Source organism: Vanessa atalanta, chromosome 30, assembly GCF_905147765.1.
Source record: "Vanessa atalanta chromosome 30, ilVanAtal1.2, whole genome shotgun sequence".
Lineage (NCBI taxonomy): Eukaryota > Metazoa > Arthropoda > Insecta > Lepidoptera > Nymphalidae > Vanessa > Vanessa atalanta.
Window position 1 is genome coordinate 5,214,367 of NC_061900.1, and position 22,874 is coordinate 5,237,240.

A 22,874-nucleotide genomic window follows, 5' to 3' on the forward strand; every position below is an offset into this window, starting at 1 on the left:
CGTAAACAGAGATGCACTGAACTGTTTCGTCTTGGCCTATTTATATAAAAATATTGATTGTATAGTTATCACAACATCTTAGCTTCTAAGGTTGGTGGCGTTGATCTTTCTCACAGCGCCACTCTATGGCGGTGACCACCTACCACCTAACGGCCTATTTGCACGTCCTAAGTGCTACTTATAAAGAAATAGTTTCACGACCATTGCGCCAACCTCGGGAACTGAGATGTTGTCCCTTAGGTCTGCAGTTCTCTTAATAAAAGAACCCGGGTGTTAAGTCCATGTTGATGCTCGGTTAAACGAAATATGTACTCCTAGTTATATTATTGGGTGTTTGGTTGCGTCCGGTTAAGGCACACGTCACACGCGAGAGTCGGACTCGCGCGAAGGGTTCCGTACTATTGTTATTATTGTTTATTTTTTATTTATTTTAATTTCAAGTTTCTACCTGTTGCCGTTTATTTACATACATACATAACATATATAAGCAGCCCGTAAATGTCCCACTGCTGGGATAAAGGCCTCCTCTCCCTTTGAGGAGAAGGTTTGGAGCATATTCCACCACGCTGCTCCAATGCGGGTTGGCGGAATACACATGTGGCTGAATCTCGTTGAAATTAGACACATGCAGGTTTCCTCACGATGTTTTCCTTCACCGCCGAGCACGAGATGAATTATAAACACAAATTAAGCACATGAAAATTCAGTGGTGCCAGCCTGGGTTTGAACCCGAAATCATCGGTTAAGATGCACGCGTTCTAACCACTGGGCCATCTCGGCCGTTTATTTATATCAAGTTATTGTATGGGACTAAGTATTTATTTTATTTTGTTTTTAGTATTGGTTGTTATAGCGGCAACAGAAAAACTAACTGTCTAACTATCGCGGTTATTGAGATACAGCCGGACGGACAGACAGCGAAGTCTCAGTATTAGGGTGCCTTTAGCCTTTGGGTGCGACTAACAATATGACGTAGCAGAAACGAGAAGAGATCTACGTTTTAAAGAAGTTTCACTTCTACCAAGTGTACGGTTGTATACGGTTATTTCAATTAAGTTGGCATGTATTAAATATTACGTGACTGAATATTTTACGTTATGAAAACTTGGGAAGCAGGAAGTTCGTTTCAATCTAATATCTTCCGCAGATGTCGGTCAAGTCTTGGGTCATCAGCGAAGTGCCCCAGGAGATCTCTCATAAAATCTTTTCTTGTTCTGCTTAAGGAGGTTATTGTCTGAGCCTTTGAACATTTACTAGTGGGGCGCACGCGAAAATTCGCGTACATTAAACAGATTTTTACAAATTGACGACGTCTGTTCGCTGTTTCTTTTTTATACAACCACAGCGCCGCCTCTATTCGGCCATTAACTTATTTCCGCTCTCTGAAACTAATTCAAGTAACAATTTAGTGAATTGCAATCAAGAACCCTCTGTAATCCTCTGCACATCTACGGCTGGAGCTCTTCGAAATGAGACCATGACCGATCCTTTACGTGCAACTACCGTCCCATAATCGCTGCGACAAAAATCGTCTCACGCTATTAAAATATAAGATATCTTTATCTTATTAATGCTATATATCCATTTGACACAATAATCAAACACCCAATCGATGTGACGACGAATACTTTTTAGAATATTAAAATTGACATAACATCACATTATATGAGAAATATAAATTCGGATTTGACTTTAATTCATTTACGATAAGGATTATTTTTAATTAATTTTATGAAGACGTTGAAACGTTTTTATGTGAAAACGGTTATAATGTGTTTCTGTTTTGTTGTAAATAAATTAATTTTAAGGTTCGTCGCTGCCAAGAAGTGAAAACAAACAAAACTAACGGTACTAACTAGTCTCTAACTGAATTGTTTTATTTTAAACAATAGGCTATTTGACTGGTTCTTAAAATCCATTGTATATTATTTAGTAGAGGTCAAGGAACCCAGTGAAAGTTGTTTTTTTTTTTGTAACTCTAGTACATATTTGCTGAAAGATGTCAAATTAAAAATTCCATATTTAGATAGCGCGCGAAAACGCTACTTTGACAATATGGCGCCGCAATGGGGTCGGTGACGTCACACGCCTGTATTGTAATCTGTGGCACGTGTAATCCACTTACAGTAGGCAATCGAGCTTAACGAGCAAGTGATGTCATCGTAAACCCGACCGATCAGGAGCGTTTAAAAAAATGCATCTTTATTTTGAATTAATGAATTGTTACGTTCAACTTTCGTTAGTAAATAACCATTTTTAAACTCATAATATATACTGATTACAATAATTGACACTTTATTTATCGCATCGTCGAATAGCCTATTCGTGTATGTATAGGGTTATTATATCAAACGAGAGGTGTGACTGGAACGGAGCTCCTTTTGCGATGTATACGTAAAGATCATAAAGACCCCCCTTTCGGTTCCCCTTTAATGTTGGAATTTCCAAAAAATATTTCCTACTGAGCGAAAGTAGTTACTATGCTGAATTTCAAGGTAGGCTTATGGTTGCGGAGATGTCGTCATGAGACTTGACACAGGTTACATTGAAGCACAGACATTTTTTTTTATGGCTTTGGTTGGCGGGCGAGTATATGCGCCACCTGATGGTAAGTGCTGGCCACCGCCCATAGACAAAGGCGCCGTAAGAAATATTAACCATTCCTTACATCACTGTGTTGTCTGTGATTACACTGGCTCACTCACCCTTCCAACCGGAACACAATAATACAGAGTACTGTTATTTGGCAGTAGAATATCTAATGAGTGGGTGGTACCCAGACCCAGACGGGCTTGCACAAAGCCCTACCACCAAGAAATAAGAATACACATATTAAGAAAAATCATTTTTTTCTGTCTAGGAAAGTTAAAATCCTCGGTTTGTCTCGACTATAACATGCACGTGTTATACACGTAAACCTTCCTCTTGAATCGCTCTGTTTGTTGACGAAAACCGCATTAAAATGCGTTACGCTGTTTAAAAGATCCAAGCGTACTAACTTAATAATTATTAACAAAGCTTTCAGTTAAATATCAACTAGTCCTTCCGTTGGAATAAACGAAACACTACAGTAAAAGTGTAATGGCGGTTGAACTTTGAATCTTTAACTTAGATTGGCCTAAACAAACCCCCAACTGTCTGGACTACATGCGAAAAGGTACTTCGTTCCAAATATAAATCTGTAATATGTAAAAATACAAAAATACTAATAATACAGTACACGCAATGATATTCTTGAATATTTTTTCCGAATCGCTTGAATCTTCAATTTCTTATAAGCATTTCGATCTTAGCTTTAGCGATACACTCGGCCGCTGCTCACTTGTATTTTAAGACATTAATCCTCGTGTTGAGTAAATTACCCAACAACCTCCAATAACAGGAGTGCAGGAAAACAATTTTGACTTTGAATTGACGTCATTGGTCGATATTTAAATTGTCTGTGGTCAATATCTTGTCGAGTGTTGGTGCTGTTTTATAAATAAAGATATATTAATCTGTATATGTTCATATATAGTTCTCATGTCATTGGAATATTATATAGGTCATAGATAACACTATATCCTATTAAAATGAAAGTAGGAATAAAGATAAACAAACCTTAGATTCACGTATTTCAAGCGATTCGCTTATAACTCGGTTATATTGTGCACTACTGAGAGTTTATGATTAATATATCTCTATTTATAATACAACACTATTGCATTTAACTACTTATATCCACTTTAATTTATTTTTCGAAATTCCGATAACAGTTTCGTCGACGTTCTAAACGCCATTTCTTTGTAAATCCACAGTGAATATCACAGATCAATCGAGCTCTCGACCAATGATGTCGCGTCAATTTGCTGTCAAATGTCGTTTATTTGACTTTTCTCCTCTCATGGTTAGAATAGAGTATAATTTAATGTTTGCGTTTACAGTACCCCTATTTTCCCGTTTATGTACTCGTATGTGTTTTGAAGAAAACGTACCTTTGTATATATAAAAAAATACTCGTTTCTTTCAATACAAGGCATAGGTAGCGGAGTGTATCACGATTATTAAAATTAACTGTGTTAGTACAAGATACGAAAAGCTCATTCACTTACATTGTAACAGACAGACTATTCATTACGTAATATAAAATATATTTTTTTAATTTAATTTGCATTAAACAAACAGCGGCCTCGTAAAATTCGTTTAGTTTAGTTAGACACACGCATCAAAACGTTATTTACATAAACATCCCCAAACCTTTTCGTGTTATGCCGCAGCGGATAATTATCATTTTATTATATTAACTATTGCAATTTATTGCTTTTTAATGTACTCATTTAAAAATTGTAAGGGAATGATCTTTTCATTAGTTTTAGCGTATGATTGTCTAGACGTATGTATGGCGTATGTACAGCGACTGTGCAGGTTACATGGTGCTCGTTTAGTCCTAAACAGTTCAGCTACGAAATAAAATATTATGAATTAACCGTGGTTTTATTTAATTTTTTTTGTTTAGGCCTTGCGGGTAAGGCACTTTTAATGCAGTATTTAGGGGACCGGGCTACTGTCTTGAGGTCGAAGAATCGGGAGAATGTTTCCAGGAACTGTTTTCACCTTCGGACATTTCGTCAAAATTCCAAGTTCCACCCGCACCACCTAGATGTAAGAAATTCCACAACAGCGCGATTTTTAAGAAATTTTCTGCCTCGCACAACCACTCTGTGGAACCGGCTTTCGCCGGCGGTTTTCCGAACCGATACGACTTGGGAACCTTCAAGAAAAGAGCGTACTCCTTCCTCAAAGGCCGGCAACGCACCTGCAAGCCCCCCGATGTCGCAGATGTCCGTGGGCCACTTTCCATCAGGTGAGCCTCCTGGTCAATGACATAAAAAAATAAAATAACGCAAAAGCTAAAATACTTTGGTTTTCATCATTGAATGCATTATTTTCCAATTTATTCTTCCAAATCTTTGCTCAAAAATAAAACCCAGCTTGTGAATAAATATTGTAATTTGTTTAACAACATTCGACCGAAAATTCGGGACTTACAAACCAACACAACTCCAACATATAAACGTTATTTACATCAAATAAAACTAACGATTTAGATAGTCTTTCAAAAACTGTTACATTTTGGATTTAAACAAGCGAATTGGAAATAATAGTATATCTGTCTCGTTCTATCGTTGAATTAAAAATTTAAATGTAACCATCAAAGCGTAACATTTTCTCTTTGAAACAATAACAGAGTTGCTTACATTAAAGTATCTTAATTAAATTTATAAATAAATAGCGTCGTCTCGCGTCCGTTTCTTGCGTTAGAGCGAGACAGAACATTACATTTCTTTAGAAAAAATTTAGATACATGTTACAAAATTATTATTGCAATTAATGGCAGTCAATATTTTGTTAATTTATTTTAAATTGCGATACATTGATACAGTTGGAACAAAATAACACACGTGAGAGTATTTTTACCAGAATTAAATATGGCGGCGAAATTAAAAAACAATTTTAGCACAAATACATAGTAACATTATATAGGAAAAAAAATATTTATGCGTCTCGGGACGCCCGTCAGAAATAATACCTTTAACTGTCCGAAATACGGACGCTGTTAGCGCTGTTAGAGTAAGTGAGATGGCTCTGCCGCACAGACTGGTGCCGTAACGCGTTACGTAACGAAGCTGTTCACCCTCCCATAACAAGTTATCCCTTCAAAACCGATACATAAAAAAAAAACAACTTTTTAAAAACAGATCTTATTAAATCCTAATAATTACATTGTCAAGAAAAGTTAAAGGAAATTGCAGCTCAGTCGCTCATGAAAATAAACCCCTTTAAGTGTGATCCACTGGTTGTTTTCCGGTTAGCTTAAAGTGTACTCCAAAATATTACATAAAATTCGGACTAAGAGAACGCGCTCCGACGCCTGTCGGTCACGACTAAAGCCAATTCCAATCACAAGAGTTGTGTAAATAAACAATTTTGACAGCAATTTGACGCATTATCATTGGTCCTTGAATGATCTATGGTGTCCATTATGGGTTCGAAAAGCTGGCGTTTTGAATGTCCAAAGAGTTTTATCGGAACTATGAAAGTAAAGCTTTTGTTAATTAATTAGTTGTTTGGAATAGTGTTTGTTGTATTTAAATAAATATACTTTGATTATGAACGGTTCCTTGTGCACAATATAGCAAAAACTATTAGGATATTGCATGGAATATGAAAATTTAAGGTTATCTTTACTTCTGCTTATATTGGAATCTATACTAATATTATAAACGCGAAAGTAACTCTGTCTGTCTAGCTCTCACGTCCAAACCGCTGATTTGATGAAATTAAGAACGCTTAAGCTTGAATTCCAAGGAAGTTCATAGGCTGTTTATGCTGACATCTCTCTCAAAGTCTTGATGGATGATCAACCCCTAAGACTTTGCATAGATCAAACAGTTTTATTTCACAGAAAACTGAAACTGATTTTTTTTTAATAATAATAATAGTCTTGTAAATTGAAACAATGCTCTGAGCTTAATGTGACAACCCCCTCCCCTTGTCACTCTCGTAGGGGTCTCATAGCAAACTGGTATAATTTACTTAAGATATATCACTAAATTTCTTCAAAGACAGCTTTAAACTTAACTCAAAATTAAACAATTTTATAAGAAAATATCAATCAATACGAGAGAATTAAATGTAATTTCTCAATTTGAATTAACGTTTGGGAATAGTGGGTTTAGGTCTATGTTTTTTTACAAATTCCAGATAAAACAATAGATCATAGACAGTGTCTTTATATTTATGAGTATTTTCAATTATAATTTAAAAATAATACTTTACTTTTAGTGTGTAGTGGAACTTTATTAAAACTTTACCTAACGCCGGTTTCGCGCAGGTGGAATAAGGTTATATATAAAGCATTCATTTTGGTATTGAAAGACAGACTTACAAAAAAACTTTAGTTATGAATATTTTATTGTTAAAAATTAAATTTTATTTATTAAGAATAATGCATACGTCCAGCCCGTGTTCCCCCCCACTCTCTCCATATTAAATCACATCATATATGTACATATTATAAATAGATCTCCGTAGATTGGTCGCGGCTACCGTTCGCTAGCTTACGTTATGTTACAAGATAATAAATAGTTACTTAAATAAATGTGTTACAGTTTTTGTAACATTGACATTAAATAATGTATACTATCCGTGTGGATGTAGAAACGACAATGGCGTCGCTTCTATTCGCCTCTCACTCGCACATTATCGCTGTCTATACTCACACCCGACAGTCCGTAGTCCAATCCAATGGCAGGAGTTGATCAATGAACAACTTTGTCCTGAATTGACATGACGTCATCGGGATCTAAATAATCAGAGATATTTACTATGGATTCGTGAAAAAATGCGTTTTGTGGTTCAACTAAGTTATTATCGAAACTTTGTAAGTAAAATTTAAGTGACAATACTTAAGGAGTTAATTGGAATTTGAGCCGAGATGGCCCAGTGGTTAGAACGCGTGCAGATGCATTATTTAATGTCAATGTTACAAAAACTGTAACACATTTATTTAAGTAACTATTTATTATCTTGTAACATAACGTAAGCTAGCGAACGGTAGCCGCGACCAATCTACGGAGATCTATTTATAATATGTACATATATGATGTGATTTAATAATGGAGAGAGTGGGGGGGAACACGGGCTGGACGTATGCATTATTCAAATTCTGCCACATGTGCATCCCCCAATCCTCGTTTGATCAGCTCCAAACTTCCTCAAAAGGGAGAGGAGCCCTTTAATCAGCGGTGGGGTATTCTATAGTCACTAGTTTACTATTGTGAATTCGCGAAGACGCGTAAGTTTTGAACGTCAGCGAAGTTGGATTTTCGATTGTAAAATTTAATCACACTAGTGTTCAAGTGTATTATAAAGATATTTCAGTCATGTCTGTTTGTCGTGTATTATAGCATTATGTATATCTAAGGTCAGTTTACCTCCACTCCTTATATTGGTGACTGTCGCTAAGTTTATGAGGAGTCCTAATTAAGGTCGATAACAATTCGTCTATAACAATTTCGTAACACTTGTGAAAATGTTTTGATAGCTTCAAATATCATCATTGTTATTGTTGTCTACAGCATGTCACCCTTTGACATTTTAGAAGAAGGATTTACGTACTTCATGCGATTCGCTAATAACTCGGCTACATTGTGCACTACTGAGAGTTTATGATTAATATATCTGAACCTAACTACTTATTTCATAACTCCGATAACAGTTCCGTCGACGTTCAAAACGCCATTTTCGCAAATCCATAGCGAATATCACAGATGAATCAAGCTCTATCTTCAGTGTCAAAATTATTATATTGCTGGAATTCTCTTAAGATTAGAATATATAAAAGATTTAATTAAAATGAATGTCTGAACTTTTACGATGACGACCATGTTTTAATAATGAAACCCCACCAACAAAGACGCCATCCACACCGACCCCTGGAATATCGACGAGCAGTTCAACTCTCAAACGTAAAAACAAAAAACGTTTCATAAAAAAGTATTTATTACAATTTATTTTAAATGCGGGTTTTACGATACTCGAATTGATCAACGGAACAAGTCAACAATTATTCAATAATGAATCTTAGTTTATATATAATTAAGGATTACAATCGCTTAGCTTACGTTATCATACAATTTCACAAGTATACACTTTATTTACAATATTTATAACTTAACATCGCGTCCGTCCGTCCGTCCGTCCTCCGTCCGTCCGTCGCCACTAACTCGTCTTTACTAAAACGTAAGAGAACCATCAGTAAGAAATAAAACTCGAAAAAGTTGCCCGCGAGCGTTACGTACGAAAACGTTGCGGAGAAATATCGTTTGAAATGAAGATACGGATGCCTCGTAATGTTCGTGTATTGTATTCCCAACCGACTTCAACATAAGCTGGTCTTCAGTTCGTCTGAGCGTCCGAAACGATTTTAAGGTTAATTTTCATATTGAGTTGCGTGCGGAGTCCGAGTGGTCCCACCACAATATCGTTGCTGTTGGACAGCTTCATTTGGAACGAAGTTCTTTTTCGCGGCTTAAGTGGAGCGAGCTGGTGGAGATTTTAGTAATGAAGCCCCCCCCCCCCCTCGGGCGACTCTCTCTCTCAATTGTATATAATAATAAATATTGGACAACATCACATACACTACTCTAATCCCAATGTTAGCTAAACCACTCATGTGATGGAAAATCAGAAGTAACGACGGCACCACAAACACCGAGACCCGAGACACCATAGAAAACTAATGAACTTTTTCTACATCGACTCGGCCGGGAATCGAACCCGGCACCTCGGAGTGGCGTACCCAAGAAGACCGGTGTACACGCTACTCGACCAGAAAAGTCATCAATATGATTTTATATAATATTCAAAACGCATTTTTTGTTAACGTTTTAATCCACACGGAATATTTTAATAAGAAATTTATCGTTTTCGTTTCGTATAGCGGAAGCAACTTCGTTCCAACACTATTTATTTACAAGTCTTTGAAGTCGGTTAAAAATAAACACACAGAAAAAAATGGCGAATACATTTATACATAAAAATCATATCTCTTAAGTGGTCGACATTAATATTATGACGGCAGTTTCGATTCCGGCCTGTATTGGTTTCGGCTCCAAATTTAAGTGATAACATTCATAGTTCTCTGACATATACAATGTTGGGGTAACTGATTACTGTAGTTTCTTGACGGTTCTTTGCAGTAGAATCTACTTACAGAACTTGTGGCCCGTGTAACAGTTGACTCTTATAAGAATCCACTTGAATGAATACTATTTAGACTTAAATAGAATCAAAATTAGTCCTCAAACGTTAAATGTGTATACATTGGGTCTAATCTAATCGTCCCAGACGATCAAACGCACACAAAAATCATCAAAACGGGTCCAGCCCTTTTGCCAGTCACTGGCACATACACGTCAACTAGTTACAAAATATGTAAAGATAATAAAATATATCTTAACACCTGACATCATTCAGGGGAATTTCGAATAACCTTGAAACTAACTTTTAATTAATTTCCTGTTTTAACAGTGGAAAATCAACGCGTCAAATAAAAGCTTGCAACAAACAGTTACCCCAACATATGTCCACTGAATACACTCTCCACTGTACACCCAAAGTTCCAGAAAAGTTAGCTAAAACTCCTCCGTTAGCTTGTAGGCACTGATCCGTCGATTGTTCGTTAACCTACGACGATATCGAGTATTCGTTGTTGTCGTCGCTGGTGTTGATGGTGCCGCTCACGCACCAACACGCGACGGTGAGATCATTGACGTAACGCTACGAGTGGCGCGGGACAGCTCCGTACACCGATCGGTCAGTCTGTCCTGTTAGACTCCATCTGTGGAAAGCAATTATAAATCATTATTTAACTGTAGACGCCCCCCCCCCATCATCTTAGCACAGTGGTGGGATTTATTTACTTGGTGATAGGGCTTTGTGCAAGCCCGTCTGGGCAGGTACCCAGTATTGTTTTATTCCGGTTTGAAGGGTGAGTGAGCCAGTGTAACTACAGGCACAAGGGACATAACATTTTAGTTCCCGAGGTTGGTGACGCATTGGGTACGTATGGGACATTTCTCACACCGCCATTGTCTATGGGCGATGGTGACCACTTACAATCAGGAGGCACATCTGCCAGTCCGCCTACCTACGTCATATAAAATAACTTAATCACGGCCTTGTTTATAAATGTAGAGATATTAACATTGATAACTCTTACCGTTATCAACGATTTGACGTGCGAAAGAGATAGCATTATTTAACTAATCCATAAACAACCTCTACACTCAAAGCCCGTTGATCATTATTAACAGCGAGATTGTCTAGTGGTCACTTATTAATATTATTATTTTTTAATAAATTAGGACTCGATCAGGGCACTCGATAAGCGGTCACCACCGCCCATAGACACGTGTCACCAACCTCGAGAGCTGAGGTGTTGTGTCCCCAGGTAAAGTGCCGGTAATATGTATGTCTCACCGTGCGAGGTCGGTGGTCACGCGTACGCGGGGCTGTGTCCGCGGCTCCGGCCCGACCGCCCGTAGCTCTCCGACCGGCTGGAATACACAACGGGCACCATTAGGGTTTACTCACTAATACACACAATAGGGCGCGGCGCCCTCGCGATTGGTGGACGGGACTTATCTCTATTAATATTACAAGGACGGAACCAATTCTAAAAAAGTTTTCAGTGGTAGAAACACACATAATAAGCTATTTGACTGGTTTTTAAAATCCATTTTATATTATTAAGTAGAGGTTAAGGAACCCGGTAAAAGTTGACTTTTTTAATTCTAGTACATATTTGCTGAAAAATATCAAAATTAAAATTCCATATTTAGTGTGTTCCCTCTGTATCGGGTACAGTATCAGTATACAGTACAGGTATCTAGTGACTCCCGCGCCGAGCGACGCTCGCACTTAACACGTCTTGCAAGTCTAAAGTTTGATTAATTTTCCCCCTTCATGTATCGGAGAAAAGCGTAAGTACCACACTCTTAACGCAATCATATTCACAAAAAATCGTAACATAAAATTAAAAGTACTGCACGTCAAGACCTGTAGTCCCGCTGCGCGTACAGCGTGTACAAGGGGTAGGGACTCCGCCTCGGACTCGGGCTGCGACTCGCGCTGCTCCGGGCCGCGCTCAGCGTGGAGCCCGGCCCGACCCCACTCGGTCCCGCGACCGAGCACCCGCGCCTGCCGTCCGAGCCACTCGTTGCGGTCACTGGAATCGCACGTACAAAAATATCACAAAGTGAACTCTTCCATTCTGAAACGCTGCTCTGAAGTGGAAGCACACAGAAGCGACACTCACCGCGGGCGCGCGCGGCGGGCGCGGCGGGCGCGGGGGGCGCGGCGCCGGCGGCCGCCAGCGCGGAGGGGCTGGGGGAGGCGCGGCTGCGCACGCCCGCGAAGTCTGCCGGACGCCACGCGCCACATGCGACAGTACACTGAGTGACCTGCCTGCCGCCGCCTGCCGCGCGCGTGTGCTCGTAGCTCATTGCGATACCACGTACACAACGAACACACGATTGATCTGTGATATCCACAGCGAATATCACAGATCAATCGAGCTCTCGACCGATGGTGTCGCGTCAATTTGCTGTCAAATGTCGTTTATTTGACTTTTCTCCTCTCATGGTTAGAATAGAGTATAATTTAATGTTTGCGTTTAAAGTACCCCTATTTTCCCGTTTATGTACTCGTATGTGTTTTGAAGAAATCGTAGCTTTGTATATATAAAAAAATACTCGTTTCTTTCAATACAAGGCATAGGTAGCGGAGTGTATCACGATTATTAAAATTAACTGTGTTAGTACAAGATACGAAAAGCTCATTCACTTACATTATAACAGACAGACTATTCATTACGTAATATAAAATATACTTTTTAAATATAATTTGCATTAAACAAACAGCGGCCTCGTAAAATTCGTTTAGTTTAGTTAGACACACGCATCAAAACGTTATTTACATAAACATCCCCAACCCTTTTCGTGTTATGCCGCAGCGGATAATTATCATTTTATTATATTAATTATTGCAATTTATTGCTTTTTAATGAACTCATTTAAAAATTGTAAGGGAATGATCTTTTCATTAGTTTTAGCGTATGATTGTCTAGACGTATGTATGGCGTATGTACAGCGACTGTGCAGGTTACATGGTGCTAGTTTAGTCCTAAACAGTTCAGCTACGAAATAAAATATTATGAATTAACCGTGGTTTTATTTAACTTTTTATGTTAAGGCCTTGCGGGTAAGGCACTCTAAATGCAGTATTTAGGGGACCAGGCTATTGTTTTGGGGTCGAAGAATCGGGAGAATGTTCCCAGGAACTGTTTTCAGCTTCGGTAATTTCGTCAAAATTCCAAGTTCCACCCGCACCACCTTGATGTAAGAAATTCCACAACAGCGCGATTTTTAAGACATTTTCTGCCTCGGACAACCACTCTGTGGAACCAGCTTTCCACATAGTGGTTGTGCGAGGTTTTTCCGGACCGATACGACTTGGGAACCTTCAAGAAAAGAGCGTACTCCTTCCTCAAAGGCCGGCAACGCACCTGCAAGCCCCCCGATGTCGCAGATGTCCGTGGGCGGTGGTAGCCACTTTCCATCAGGTGAGCCTCCTGGTCAATGACATAAAAAAATAAAATAACGCAAAAGTTAAAATACTTTGGTTTTCATCATTGAATGCATTCTTTCCCAATTTATTCTTCCAAATCTTTGCTCAAAAATAAAACCCAGCTTGTGAATAAATATTGTAATTTGTTTAACAACATTCGACCGAAAATTCGGGACTTTCAAACCAACACAACTCCAACATATAAACGTTATTTACATCAAATAAAACTAACGATTTAGATAGTCTTTCAAAAACCGTTACATTTTGGATTTAAACAAGCGAATTGGAAATAATAGTATATCTGTCTCGTTCTATCGTTGAATTTAAAAATTTAAATGTAACCATCAAAGCGTATCATTTTCTCTTTGAAACAATAACAGAGTTGCTTACATTAAAGTATCTTAATTAAATTTATAAATAAATAGCGTCGTCTCGCGTCCGTTTCTTGCGTTAGAGCGAGACAGAACATTACATTTCTTTAGAAAAAATTTAGATACATGTTACAAAATTATTATTGCAATTAATGGCAGTCAATGTTTTGTTAATTTATTTTAAATTGCGATACATTGATACAGTTGGAACCAAATAACACACGTGAGAGTATTTTTACCAGAATTAAATATGGCGGCGAAATTAAAAAACAATTTTAGCACAAATACATAGTAACATTATATAGGAAAAAAAATATTTGTGCGTCTCGGGACGCCCGTCAGAAATAATACCTTTAACTGTCCGAAATACGGACGCTGTTAGCGCTGTTAGAGTAAGTGAGATGGCTCTGCCGCACAGACTGGCACCGTAACGCGTTACGTAACGAAGCGTTCACCCTCCCGTAACAAGTTATCCCTTCAAAACCGATACATAAAAAAAATATTACAACTTTTTAAAAACAAATCTTATTAAATCCTAATAATTACATTGTCAAGAAAAGTTAAAGGAAATTGCAGCTCAATCGCTCATGAAAATAAACCCCTTTAAGTGTGATCCACTGGTTGTTTTCCGGTTAGCTTAAACTGTACTCCAAAATATTACATAAAATTCGGACTAAGAGAACGCGCTCCGACGCCTGTCGGTCACGACTAAAGCCAATTCCAATCACAAGAGTTGTGTAAATAAACAATTTTGACAGCAATTTGACGCGTTATCATTGGTCCTTGAATGATCTATGGTGTCCATTATGGGTTCGAAAAGCTGGCGTTTTGAATGTCCAAAGAGTTTTATCGGAACTATTAAAGTAAAGCTTTTGTTAATTAATTAGTTGTTTGGAATAGTGTTTGTTGTATTTAAATAAATATACATTGATTATGAACGGTTCCTTGTGCACAATATAGCAAAAACTATTAGGATATTGAATGGAATATGAAAATTTAAGGTTATCTTTACTTCTGCTTATATTGGAATCTATACTAATATTATAAACGCGAAAGTAACTCTGTCTGTCTAGCTCTCACGTCCAAACCGCTGATTTGATGAAATTAAGAACGCTTAAGCTTGAATTCCAAGGAAGTTCATAGGCTGTTTATGCTGACATCTCTCTCAAAGTCTTGATGGATGATCAACCCCTAAGACTTTGCATAGATCAAACAGTTTTATTTCACAGAAAACTGAAACTGATTTTTTTTAATAATAATAGTCTTGTAAATTGAAACAATGCTCTGAGCTTAATGTGACAACCCCCTCCCCTTGTCACTCTCGTAGGGGTCTCATAGCAAACTGGTATAATTTACTTAAGATATATCACTTTAAATTTCTTCAAAGACAGCTTTAAACTTAACTCAAAATTAAACAATTTTATAAGAAAATATCAATCAATACGAGAGAATTAAATGTAATTTCTCAATTTGAATTAACGTTTGGGAACAGTGGGTTTACCTAGGTCTATGTTTTTTTACAAATTCCAGATAAAACAATAGATCATAGACAGTATCTTTTATATTTATATTTATGAGTGTTTAGTGGAACTTTATTAAAACTTTACCTAACGCCGGTTTCGCGCAGGTGGAATAAGGTTATATATAAAGCATTCATTTTGGTATTGAAAGACAGACTTACAAAAAAACTTTAGTTATGAATATTTTATTGTTAAAAATTAAATTTTATTTATTAAGAATAATGCATACGTCCAGCCCGTGTTCCCCCCCACTCTCTCCATATTAAATCACATCATATATGTACATATTATAAATAGATCTCCGTAGATTGGTCGCGGCTACCGTTCGCTAGCTTACGTTATGTTACAAGATAATAAATAGTTACTTAAATAAATGTGTTACAGTTTTTGAAACATTGACATTAAATAATGTATACTATCCGTGTGGATGTAGAAACGACAATGGCGTCGCTTCTATTCGCCTCTCACTCGCACATTATCGCTGTCTATACTCACACCCGACAGTCCGTAGTCCAATCCAATGGCAGGAGTTGATCAATGAACAACTTTGTCCTGAATTGACATGACATCATCATCTAAATAATCAGAGATATTTACTATGGATTCGTGAAAAAATGCGTTTTGTGGTTCAACTAAGTTATTATCGAAACTTTGTAAGTAAAATTTAAGTGACAATACTTAAGGAGTTAATTGGAATTTGAGCCGAGATGGTCCAGTGGCTAGAACGCGTGCATCTTAACCGATGATTTCGGATTCAAAAGGCGGTGAAGGAAAAACATCGTGAGGAAACTTGCATGTGTCTATTTTCAACGATTAATTGAGCTCTCGACCAATGACGTCGCGTCAATTCAAGGTCAAATGTCGTTTATTTAGGTTTCATCCTCTTGTGATTGAAATAAACTCATCACTTTTTGTATTTCTTGGTTTCAGTTTAAATCGTCAGTAAGCCAGTGTAGGCGCTAGGGATACCTCAAGTGTTCATACCCTTACAGTGCAAATTTATATAGGCAGTCCATTTACCTAAATATAATAATCTTAAGAATAAAAAAATATCCTAAAATATATTTACATAGTTTATTGCTTGTATACAGATTTAGGTCTTTAAGTGTAACGTTGTTTAATGGGTGATTAGTTACATTTGGAGCGAATTCCACTGCACCGTTTTAATTTAAATGGTAGATTTTTACACTTCAAAAGCACGATAAAGTACAAGCAGCGCTAACGCTGAACCCGCTATATTTTGCTAAAGATCTTCGGCTTCTTCTGGTCTTCAGCTGTTCTTGAAGTTTAAGCTCGCTTAATACCTACCAAATTTCATCAAATTCGATTCAGTAGTTTGCAATAACAACAGACAGACAGAGTTAATTTCGTATTTACAATATTAGTATGGATTATTAGTCAAACGATAGCAAAATCTTAATACAGACGGTACACTAAACACCGCCTAAACAACGTGTCCAACTAAAGCCTTAAATTTTAGTTTTCAATTAAATAACATAATTCACATTTCAAAATATACTGTAATTTGTTTTTTGAGTCAAACTTAATAAATTAAATTAACATGTAACATTACAAGTTACAAAAACTGTAACCGTCACGCGATATAACATCCTTAATTATATGTAACCAATCACAGCTTCGCACTGCTTGCAAGAATTTGGATATTTTCATACAATTAAAAAAACCTTTGGTTTTTTTGTGTGCAGTACTCATAGGCAACTGTCATTTGCTGTCTCTCTCCCACTCATAGAGATCTTCCAAGATGGTGCGAGATGGAAGCTTCGATACGTAAGTATTTATTAGTTTCAGAAATAAGTGTCGATTTAAAAATCAGTCTTATATCAGTTGATAGAAGATTCATTTTCGAAGAGAAATTTCTGTTAGCGTTTAAATGAAGAATTGTTTAATTGTATTTGTTAAATAAATGACTCAGACTTTTCATAATAGACAAAGCAATAGTATTCAAACCCCGAGAGGGTGGAGAATAACTTTGACATGACTTGTCGAGGTCTTGGATAGTCTATGATATTTGCTATGAATTATAGATTCATTATTAAGCCGAGATGACCCAGTGGTTGGAAAGCGTGCATCTTAACCGGTGATTGCGTGTTCGAACCCAGAAAGCACCGCTGAATATTCACGAGCTATATTTGCGTTTACAGTTCAAACATCGTTAAGAATCTTCGAAAAATGAATGTGTCTAATTTCAATGAAATTCTGCCACATGTGCATCCCCCAATCCTCGTTTGATCAGCTCCAAACTTCCTCAAAAGGGAGAGGAGCCCTTTAATCAGCGGTGGGGTATTCTATAGACACTAGTTTACTATTGTGGATTCGCGAAGACGCGTAAGTTTTGAACGTCAGCGAAGTTGGATTTTCGATTGTAAAATTTAATCACACTAGTGTTCAAGTGTATTATAAAGATATTTCAGTCATGTCTGTTTGTCGTGTATTATAGCATTATGTATATCTAAGGTCAGTTTACCTCCACTCCTTATATTGGTGACTGTCGCTAAGTTTATGAGGAGTCCTAATTAAGGTCGATAACAATTCGTCTGTAACAATTTCGAAACACTTGTGAAAATGTTTTGATAGCTTCAAATATCATCATTGTTATTGTTGTCTACAGCATGTCACCCTTTGACATTTTAGAAGAAGGATTTACGTACTTCATGCGATTCGCTAATAACTCGGCTACATTGTGCACTACTGAGAGTTTATGATTAATATATCTGAACCTAACTACTTATTTCATAACTCCGATAACAGTTCCGTCGACGTTCAAAACGCCATTTTCGCAAATCCATAGCGAATATCACAGATGAATCAAGCTCTATCTTCAGTGTCAAAATTATTATATTGCTGGAATTCTCTTAAGATTAGAATATATAAAAGATTTAATTAAAATGAATGTCTGAACTTTTACGATGACGACCATGTTTTAATAATGAAACCCCACCAACAAAGACGCCATCCAGACCGACCCCTGGAATATCGACGAGCAGTTCAACTCTCAAACGTAAAAACAAAAAACGTTTCATAAAAAAGTATTTATTACAATTTATTTTAAATGCGGGTTTTACGATACTCGAACTGATCAACGGAACAAGTCAACAATTATTCAATAATGAATCTTAGTTTATATATAATTAAGGATTACAATCGCTTAGCTTACGTTATCATACAATTTCACAAGTATACACTTTATTTACAATATTTATAACTTAACATCGCGTCCGTCCGTCCGTCCGTCCGTCCGTCCGTCCGTCGCCACTAACTCGTCTTTACTAAAACGTAAGAGAACCATCAGTAAGAAATAAAACTCGAAAAAGTTGCCCGCGAGCGTTACGTACGAAAACGTTGCGGAGAAATATCGTTTGCAATGAAGATACGGATGCCTCGTAATGTTCGTGTATTGTATTCCCAACCGACTTCAACATAAGCTGGTCTTCAGTTCGTCTGAGCGTCCGAAACGATTTTAAGGTTAATTTTCATATTGAGTTGCGTGCGGAGTCCGAGTGGTCCCACCACGATATCGTTGCTGTTGGACAGCTTCATTTGGAACGAAGTTCTTTTTCGCGGCTTAAGTGGAGCGAGCTGGTGGAGATTTTAGTAATGAAGCCACCCCCCCCCCCCCTCGGGCGACTTTCTCTCTCAATTGTATATAATAATAAATATTGGACAACATCACATACACTACTCTAATCCCAATGTTAGCTAAACCACTCATGTGATGGAAAATCAGAAGTAACGACGGCACCACAAACACCTAAGACACCATAGAAAACTAATGAACTTTTTCTACATCGACTCGGCCGGGAATCGAACCCGGCACCTCGGAGTGGCGTACCCAAGAAGACCGGTGTACACGCTACTCGACCAGAAAAGTCATCAATATGACTTTATATAATAATTTTTGTCAACGTTTTAATCCACACGGAATATTTTAATAAGAAATTTATCGTTTTCGTTTCGTATAGCGGAAGCAACTTCGTTCCAACACTATTTATTTACAAGTCTTTGAAGTCGGTTAAAAATAAACACACAGAAAAAAATGGCGAATACATTTATACATAAAAATCATATCTCTTAAGTGGTCGACATTAATATTATGACGGCAGTTTCGATTCCGGCCTGTATTGGTTTCGGCTCCAAATTTAAGTGATAACATTCATAGTTCTCTGACATATACAATGTTGGGGTAACTGATTACTGTAGTCTCTTGACGGTTCTTTGCAGTAGAATCTACTTATAGGACTTGTGGACCGTGTAACAGTTGACTCTTATAAGAATCCACTTGAATGAATACTATTTAGACTTAAATAGAATCAAAATTAGTCCAAACGTTAAATGTGTATACATTGGGTCTAATCTAATCGTCCCAGACGATCAAACGCACACAAAAATCATCAAAACGGGTCCAGCCCTTTTGCCAGTCACTGGCACATACACGTACCGACGAATCGATATCTATACTACTATCAGAAATGCGAAAGTCTGTCCGTCACCTCTTCACGCTTCAACTGATGAACCGATATAGATGAAACTTTGTATGGAGATAGTTTGTATGTATTTTGTTTTATAAATGGCACGCGGTTAAAGTCGCAGGTTCAACTAGTTATAAAATATGTAAAGATAATAAAATATATCTTAACACCTGACATCATTCAAGGGAATTTCGAATAACCTTGAAACTAACTTTTAATTAATTTCCTGTTTTAACAGTGGAAAACCAACGCGTACGCACGTAAACTTCTGAGTTATTGTAACGTGAGATAGACTCAATTTGTTAACACTAAACGTAACGCAGGCGCGTCTTGATCCAGCAAGTGCTAACAGCCAGCCGGTGAGGCACCTTAGAAGGTCTAAAAATATTTATTGAAGGAGAAGGGACACCCGAGCGAGGGCCTGTCTATATATAACAAATGAATCCCTATGAGCCACGCCATGAGTTGGTAACGTGTTTACCGATATCATAAATCTTTTATAATAGTTCTCGGAGCGATTGTCACGGGTTTTCTAATAGGGACTGGACGACTGAACTGTTTCGATAAAATGTTTTATGTTTTGAGCGACTCCATGGATGGTCCAATTTACACGCGGTAAGTGGCGCTTTGATAGGGCTTCTTAGTTCATTTTGGTGTTAGATAGTCCATTGGTTCAGACTATTAAACTCTACCACACATGGGGCTTCAACGTCGTAACCGCTCGGCTTAACTACCAACTATAAGTGCAATTCTTCGAACAGAAACCAAAATATTTCATAGGTATTATAATTTCAAATGACTCAAACTGTAAATGAATTAATTTAAAAACACCCTATATAACACAAGTTCATACACATCAAATATCACGTGTATGTTTGGCCGTTGGATGCACTGTCATTAGACCTACACCAATATGTAAGTGCTTTTAACTCAGTTAAATAAAAGCTTACAACAAGCAGTTACCCCAACATATGTCCACTGAATACACTCTCCACTGTACACCCAAAGTTCCAGAAAAGTTAGCTAAAACTCCTCCGTTAGCTTGTAGGCACTGATCCGTCGATTGTTCGTTAACCTACGACGATATCGAGTATTCGTTGTTGTCGTCGCTGGTGTTGATGGTGCCGCTCACGCACCAACACGCGACGGTGAGATCATTGACGTAACGCTACGAGTGGCGCGGGACAGCTCCGTACACCGATCGGTCAGTCTGTCCTGTTAGACTCCATCTGTGGAAAGCAATTATAAATCATTATTTATGGCCTCGTCTTTAACTGTAGAAACTTATTTACTTGTTGGTAGGACTTTGTGCCCGTCTAGATAGGTACCACCGACTCATCAGATACTCTACCGCCAAACACTAATACTCTGTACTGTTTTGTTCCGTTTTGAAGGTTTAGTAAGACATAGTATCCACAGGCACAAGGGAAGGGCCATTGTCTATGGGCGGTGGTGACCACTTACAATCAGGAGGCACATCTGCCGGACAGCAGTGCCCACCTGTCATATAAAAAAAACTTAATCACGGCCTTGTTTATAAGCGTAGACCTGTTAACATTGGTAACTCTTACCGTTATCAACGATTTGACGTGCGAAAGAGATAGCATTATTTAACTAATCCATAAACAACCTCTACACTCAAAGCCCGTTGATCACTATTAACAGCGAGATTGTCTAGTCGTTACTTATTAATATTATTATTTTTTAATAAATTAGGACGCGGTCAGGGCACTCGATAAGTGGTCACCACCGCCCATAGACACGTGTCACCAACCTCGAGAGCTGAGGTGTTGTGTCCCCAGGTAAAGTGCCGGTAATATGTATGTCTCACCGTGCGAGGTCGGTGGTCACGCGTACGCGGGGCTGTGTCCGCGGCTCCGGCCCGACCGCCCGTAGCTCTCCGACCGGCTGGAATACACAACGGGCACCATTAGGGTTTACTCACTAATACACACAATAGGGCGCGGCGCCCTCGCGATTGGTGGACGGGACTTATCTCTATTAATATTACAAGGACGGAACCAATTCTAGAAAAGTTTTCAGTGGTAGAAACACACATAATAAGCTATTTGACTGGTTTTTAAAATCCATTTTATATTATTAAGTAGAGGTTAAGGAACCCGGTAAAAGTTGACTTTTTTAATTCTAGTACATATTTGCTGAAAAATATCAAAATTAAAATTCCATATTTAGTGTGTTCCCTCTGTATCGGGTACAGTATCAGTATACAGTACAGGTATCTAGTGACTCCCGCGCCGAGCGACGCTCGCACTTAACACGTCTTGCAAGTCTAAAGTTTGATTAATTTTCCCCCTTCATGTATCGGAGAAAAGCGTAAGTACCACACTCTTAACGCAATCATATTCACAAAAAATCGTAACATAAAATTAAAAGTACTGCACGTCAAGACCTGTAGTCCCGCTGCGCGTACAGCGTGTACAAGGGGTAGGGACTCCGCCTCGGACTCGGGCTGCGACTCGCGCTGCTCCGGGCCGCGCTCAGCGTGGAGCCCGGCCCGACCCCACTCGGTCCCGCGACCGAGCACCCGCGCCTGCCGTCCGAGCCACTCGTTGCGGTCACTGGAATCGCACGTACAAAAATATCACAAAGTGAACTCTTCCATTCTGAAACGCTGCTCTGAAGTGGAAGCACACAGAAGCGACACTCACCGCGGGCGCGCGCGGCGGGCGCGGCGGGCGCGGGGGGCGCGGCGCCGGCGGCCGCCAGCGCGGAGGGGCTGGGGGAGGCGCGGCTGCGCACGCCCGCGAAGTCTGCCCGACGCCACGCGCCACATGCGACAGTACACTGAGTGACCTGCCTGCCGCCGCCTGCCGCGCGCGTGTGCTCGTAGCTCATTGCGATACCACGTACACAACGAACACACGATTGATCTGTGATATCCACAGCGAATATCACAGATCAATCGAGCTCTCGACCGATGGTGTCGCGTCAATTTGCTGTCAAATGTCGTTTATTTGACTTTTCTCCTCTCATGGTTAGAATAGAGTATAATTTAATGTTTGCGTTTAAAGTACCCCTATTTTCCCGTTTATGTACTCGTATGTGTTTTGAAGAAATCGTAGCTTTGTATATATAAAAAAATACTCGTTTCTTTCAATACAAGGCATAGGTAGCGGAGTGTATCACGATTATTAAAATTAACTGTGTTAGTACAAGATACGAAAAGCTCATTCACTTACATTATAACAGACAGACTATTCATTACGTAATATAAAATATACTTTTTAAATATAATTTGCATTAAACAAACAGCGGCCTCGTAAAATTCGTTTAGTTTAGTTAGACACACGCATCAAAACGTT

General features: G+C 38.4%; 2 long non-coding RNA genes across 2 annotated transcripts; both read right to left on the reverse strand.

Moving 5' to 3' along the window:
• Positions 1 to 9,380: 9,380 nt before the first annotated feature.
• On the reverse strand, positions 9,381 to 11,773 carry LOC125075325. Its single transcript, XR_007120194.1, has 3 exons — positions 11,605 to 11,773; positions 11,026 to 11,102; positions 9,381 to 10,384 (listed from the first exon to the last, which is right to left on the reverse strand). It is a non-coding gene; the product is annotated as an uncharacterized LOC125075325 (long non-coding RNA).
• An 8,638-nt stretch (positions 11,774 to 20,411) lies between these two features.
• Positions 20,412 to 22,130, reverse strand: LOC125075330. The gene is made up of 3 exons (XR_007120199.1): positions 21,962 to 22,130; positions 21,383 to 21,459; positions 20,412 to 20,780 (listed from the first exon to the last, which is right to left on the reverse strand). It is a non-coding gene; the product is annotated as an uncharacterized LOC125075330 (long non-coding RNA).
• Between the last annotated feature and the right edge of the window lie 744 nt (positions 22,131 to 22,874).